Here is a 6,096-nt window from a genome sequence, read left to right on the forward strand (position 1 = left end):
TCTCTCTGTGTGTCTCATGAGTAAATAAATAAAATCTTTAAAGAAAAAAAAAAAAGTGGGCAGCCCAGGTGGCTCAGCAAGCAGTTGAGCGCTTCCTTTGGCCAAGGGCGTGATCCTGGAGACCCGCGATCAAGTCCCGTGTGTGTGTGTGTGTGTGTGTGTGTGTCATGAATAAATAAATAAAATCCTTTTTTTTTTAAGATTTTTTAAAATTTATTTATTCATGATAGAGAGAGAGAGAGGTAGACAGAGAAGCAGGCTCCATGCACCGGGAGCCCGAAGCGGACTCGATCCCGGGACTCCAGGATCGCGCCCTGGGCCAAAGGCAGGCGCCAAACCATTGCGCCACCCAGGGATCCCCAAAATCTTTTTAAAAAGAAAGAAAAAGATGAAGGGATCCCTGGGTGGCGCAGTGGTTTAGCGCCTGCCTTTGGCCCAGGGCGTGATCCTGGAGACCCAGGATCGAATCCCACGTCAGGCTCCCGGTGCATGGAGCCTGCTTCTCCCTCTGCCTGTGTCTCTGCCTCTCTCTCTCTCTCTGTGACTATCATAAATAAATAAAAATTAAAAAAAAAAAAAGAAAAAAAAAAAAAGAAAGAAAAAGATGGACAAGACTGCAACCAACTTGCCGCTTTAGCGGCCCGCCCAGGCTGGAAGGACTGACTAGTTTGCGAACGGCTTCCAGGGAGGCCTGAAAAGTGCGCTTTACCCACCCAGATTTTAAGAATTTTTTTAAAAAATTAAAAAAAAATTTTAAAAAGCTTTATTCCACATACGTGTGCTTACTTGCGAGCGTGTGCCAGCACAGTGCTCGCGTATTCGGTCTCTCTCCTCCTAGAAGGACACTCAGGTGTGTTGATGTAGGTGCTGTTGTGTGCGAGGCAAGGGCTTTCAGCATGTTCCTCCCCCCCCCCACCCCCCACCCCCCACGCAGGTCTGTGGGCAAGTGGTTTACTCTGGGAGCAACTTGTCTGACTGGGCTTGTCTCTGCAGATGTAGGCTCTGGGCAGGTTGATGTGTGCCTGGCTGCCGGTTGGCATGGGTGGGTCCTGGATCGCCCTCCCATGGCTTGAAGTGGGTGAAAGGTGGTAGTTATCGCTTTTCCAAATGTTAGGACTGTTTGCTGCGTTCAGTTCTGTAATTAGGCATCTGAAGCTTTCGGTGGGAATGTTGGTGTGGCAAAAACCTTTAACAGAGTACCGTGTGTTTGTAAATGTCTTTACAAAGACACCTGAGAACAAAAAGGAGAGAGCCTCCTAGAGAAAAAAAAATACTCCGTTCATTATCTCTCAGTCCCATTTATTAGAGCTGCAAGCCAAGAGTTTGGTAAGATGAAAGGGGAGCAATAGATAATGATTATGGATGATGTCATACACCTGAAAACCCGGGCTGAGCATGCTACAAAGACATGGAATATGGAATAGTCTATGTTCTGGTTTTGAAGGGCCACTATATACTCCCACGTAATGCACCCCTATTTGAGCAACATTACCCAATACCATCAGAACCTATTTGTGTGTGATGTTAGCAAATACTGATTGTTAAAGGGGGGAAAAGCATCCATTACTATAACAAAGATGCTGTGATACCGAAGATCAATAACCCAATTTTGTCTGCCATTATAGTAACAACAGAAGCAGCAGGTTGATCCATTTTTTCCAACATTGGTGTAGCCAGCATCAAATTTTGACAAAGAAGTAGAACATTTACACAGGAGGCTCACTGATATAGATCATACACACACAAACATGTGAACTTATTTCCCGATCCCTCCAGCCAGCCACCTCTGATCATTTCCTGTCTGGCCTTGCAAACACTTACGGTCTGTGACCATATGTTACTATAATCTCGTATGTACTATAAACTATACTGAGTATTATATTTCATTATTATCTAAGTATTTCATGAACTGTCTTGGAACTTATTTTATTGCTTAGAGAGTTGAGGAAGAGCACATGTTCTACCATAGTTCCCATTGCTGGTTAGTTTAACCAGTTTTTATTGGAGTATTCGATATGTAAGGTACTAGAAATGCAAGTATAATCTGCCCTCTAGGAGCATACCTTCTGCTGATAGTAGTAGCAACTGAAACCTTTTGAGCACTTACTCTGTGGCAGGCACACTACATGCATCAGTAATAATTCCTACATAAACCACACGAAATAGTTAATTCCTATTTCTGCTTGACAGATAAGGAACCAAAGGCTCAATTGGTAACTTTGTTGAGCTCACACAGACAGTTAGAGGGTAAGAGATCTTTCCATTTTAAAGCTTATAGTCTTTTCAGTATTGACATGACCTTCTTTCCCTCTATGTGGCTTGGTCCAGAGGGGAAACCCATTAAGTATTTATTCAATGAAATAAAGTGGGGGATGAAGAGGCTGGTATGATGCCTTAACATTAAGGGATCTTTCAAGCATTATGTTTTTGGTAAAGATTGTATTTTTTCATGAGAGACACACAGAGAGAGGCAGAGACATAGGCAGAGGGAGAAGCAGGCTCCTCACAGGGAGCTGGATGTGGGATTCCATCCCAGAAGCCCAGATCACGCCCTGAGCCAAAGGCAGATGCTCAACCACTGAGCCACCCAGGTGCCCTCCCCCAAGCATTATTGAATTCACGGAGAGGTGTATTTATACAAGAACTCCAGTATAACAAAACATTCTTTTGTGGTTCACTAACAACTTTTAAAAAAATTATTTATTCATAAGAGACACAGAAAGAGAGGCAGAAACATAGGCAGAGGGAGAAGTAGGCTCCCTGCAAGGAGCCTGCTGCAGGACTTGATCCCAGGGCCCCAGGATCACTACCTGACCGCAAGGCAGATGCTCAACCCCTGAGCCACCGAGGCACCCTATTGACCATTGAGCATCCCTTTGTTCCAGGCTTTATGCTAGATGTTGGAGAGACCATTAAGAACAAGATAGAGGGTCTCTCCATGTGACTATCATGAATAAATTAAAAAAAAAAAAAAAAAAAAAAAAACAAGATAGAGGGGATCCTCAGGTGGCTCAGCGGTTTGGCGCCACCTTCAGCCCAGAGAGTGATCCTGGAGACCTGGGATTGAGTCCCACATCAGGCTCCCTGCTTCTCTCTCTGCCTGTCTCTGCCTCTCTCTCTCTCTCTCTCTCTCTCAAATAAATAAAATCTTAAAAAAAAAAAGAACAAGATAGAGATATTTTATAGTTTAGGGGAGAAAACAAATTAAGCTAATTATGTCACAAAAGGGACTTTATAAGCTAAAATTCTAGTAAGTTCTATGGAGAACTTAGAAATATAGAAAACTGTAAGAATAAATAATAGAGAAAGCTGACTTGTCTTAGGGGTCAAAAAGAGGTGGCCTGAAAAAGTTACATTTAAACTGGAATTTGGATGACGAGTAGAAGTTACTTAGATTTAGAGAAGGAAAACTGGTATTCCAGGATAAGGAATCATTCATTCATTCATCACCTTTTCTGAGTGCATCTTATACCCAACATAATTCTAGATGCTAGAGATTGAGCAGTGAAGAAAGAAAGACTAAAATCCATGTATTTTTTGGAGCCTGCTTTCTGGCTAGAAGAAAGGCAATTCATTAGTCAAGAAAGTAATGTAGTATATGTGTTACACAGAACTATAAAGCAGGCAGAGCTAAAGAACTAAAATTTTAGAGAATATGTGCAAAAAATCTTAAGTGTTAAATATTAGGATTTGAAAGAAGGCCAGAATGGCTGGGGTTTGGAGACAGAAGAGGACAATGCTGTAAGTTTGCCTTTAAAGGTGGGCAAAATCCTGATCACATAAGGTCCACACGATGTGCTAAGCATCATGCAATTTATCCAAAGAGCAAATGAAAATCAATCAGAAATTAAAACAAAGGACTTAGTCATTAATTTATAAATCAATAAAAAATCAATTTTACCCAATTTAATGGGTAGAAATGCATGTGGTATGCAATGGAAGATACATTTGAATTAAAAATCATTCCCTTCCTTTAATACATCACCTCAGTAGGGAAAAGATAATGCTTGCAAGCAAGTAAACCATCCAACTATATATTAGTGTTTAACCCAGCAATAGGATATAGAGAATAAATTTTTAAATCAATGATGTAGAAGCTGAAAATAACACATTTATCTTCATTCAATACTCATCCTACAAATGTGGTTTCATAAAGAGTCCTCAGCATCTAGTGTATTTTTCATTTTCTAATCTCAATTGATCTCAGTTAATAAGGAGGCTGTTGTTCAAAAGAATGATCTTGTTCAGGATGATTTACCATGGTTAAGATGGCAAAGGAAATTGGAAATTTATAGATCTGTTAAAAAGACCTAGATGTCAGGCTAATTGATACATTTTGGCCACTGCTTGAAATTACATCCATTTTTAGAATGCCAAATGAATTCTCTAAAGCAACAGAAGAAGAATTACCCTTTAAACATACTGCAGAATCATCATCAAATAGTTATTTATTAAGCAGCTCAACAAGCATGTACACATTCTTTTCATCAGCAGTTCCTTTTGTTTCTTAGGACCAAATATTCATTGTTATATAATAATCACAATAATGAGCACAAAAGTAGTGCTTATGAAAAAATAATAATTTTGCAAAAATAGCTTTTATTGCTCTCGTGCATAATGAAGATATATGGTGCCTGTGACTGAGTTTTGCCTGCATAGCTCTTCATCCATGTTTTCCCATATCTCTGCCTATCCCTGATCAGAAAGAAGTCACAGAATCTGAGAGTTATCAGATCAAACATTGACATTCTTTGCTCAACCACTGAATGAATATAAAATGAGATGTATCCCTCTACCTCAATATCATCCTTATTGCATGATCTACCAAAGTTGATTCTTACGCCTTCCTTTACCTCCAGAATTTCCTGTACCTGAGTGCAATCACATGAGATTTATACCATGAAGGAACCCACAAATTGTTTCTTTTTTTTCTTTTTAAAGATTTTATTTATTTATTCACAAGAGACACGGCGGGGGGGGCAGTGGGCAGAGACACAGGCAGAGGGAGAAGCAGGCTCCATGCAGGGAGCCCGACGTGGGACTCGATTCCAGGTCTCCAGGATCAGGCCCTGGGCTGAAGGCGGCACTAAACCCCTGGGCCACCCGGGCTGCCCCGCAAATTGTTTCTAATTCAGCTCCTTCCCTCCTCAAATAATGATGCCTTCCCTTTGCTCAGGCCCAAAGCCCTAGAGTCATTCATCCTTCACACGTCTCTCTCACCATCTAATCCATCAGCAAGCCCCATGTGCTCTAACTCCTACAGAAACCTGATCACCTGCTGCTGCCAACACTGCCAACACCCTGCTCAAGGCCACTCTCCACTCTCGACTAGATACTGTGGACTTCTAACTATCCTCCCTGTGAGCATCAACACCTTGCTGGCAGAGTAGCCAGGGTCAGCCTGGGTCAGACCTCCCGAGCCCCAGTTGATTTCCTACCTCACTTCCGTAAAAAGCCAAGTCCTTCATAGTATCTTCAAGTCCCTACAGGGAGTGCTACCTAAGGCACTGTCATATCACCAGTACCTCCCTGCCCACCTGCCATTCTAGTCCCTCCTTCCTCCCTCCCCCTCCCCAACCCCATTTGTCTTGCTCCAGCCAGGCAGGCCTTCCCACTCTGATTGGAACTCACCAGGCATATTCTCAGGGCAGAGCCTTCGCATGGCTCTTCTGCCTAGAAACCTGTCCCAGACATCCACGTTGTTTACTCCTTCAGGTTCTGTAGGTCTTAATTTATTGTCTCGCCTTCTCACTCCACCCTATTTAAAATTGCAGGCTGCTCCCCTCAACCTCCTACTCCTACAGAACTCCTATTCACTTTCCCAGCTTTATTTTTCTCCATAGCACTTACTACCATCTATAATACTATCATATATGCTGTTTTGATTTTGTTATTCTGTTGATTTTTTTTTCTGTTGATTTTCCATGACCCTCCCCACCAGAATGCTCCCCATGAGAGCAGGGATCTTTGTTTTGTTTACCAGTGTATTCCCAATTTCTAGAACAGATCCTGGCACATCAAAGGCTCTATATCAATATTCGTTGAAAACTGAATAAAGAAATATAAGTGATAAAGTATTCAAATGGTGGTATAGAA

The sequence above is a fragment of the Canis aureus genome, chromosome 28, assembly GCF_053574225.1.
Source record: "Canis aureus isolate CA01 chromosome 28, VMU_Caureus_v.1.0, whole genome shotgun sequence".
Classification (NCBI taxonomy): Eukaryota; Metazoa; Chordata; class Mammalia; order Carnivora; family Canidae; genus Canis; species Canis aureus.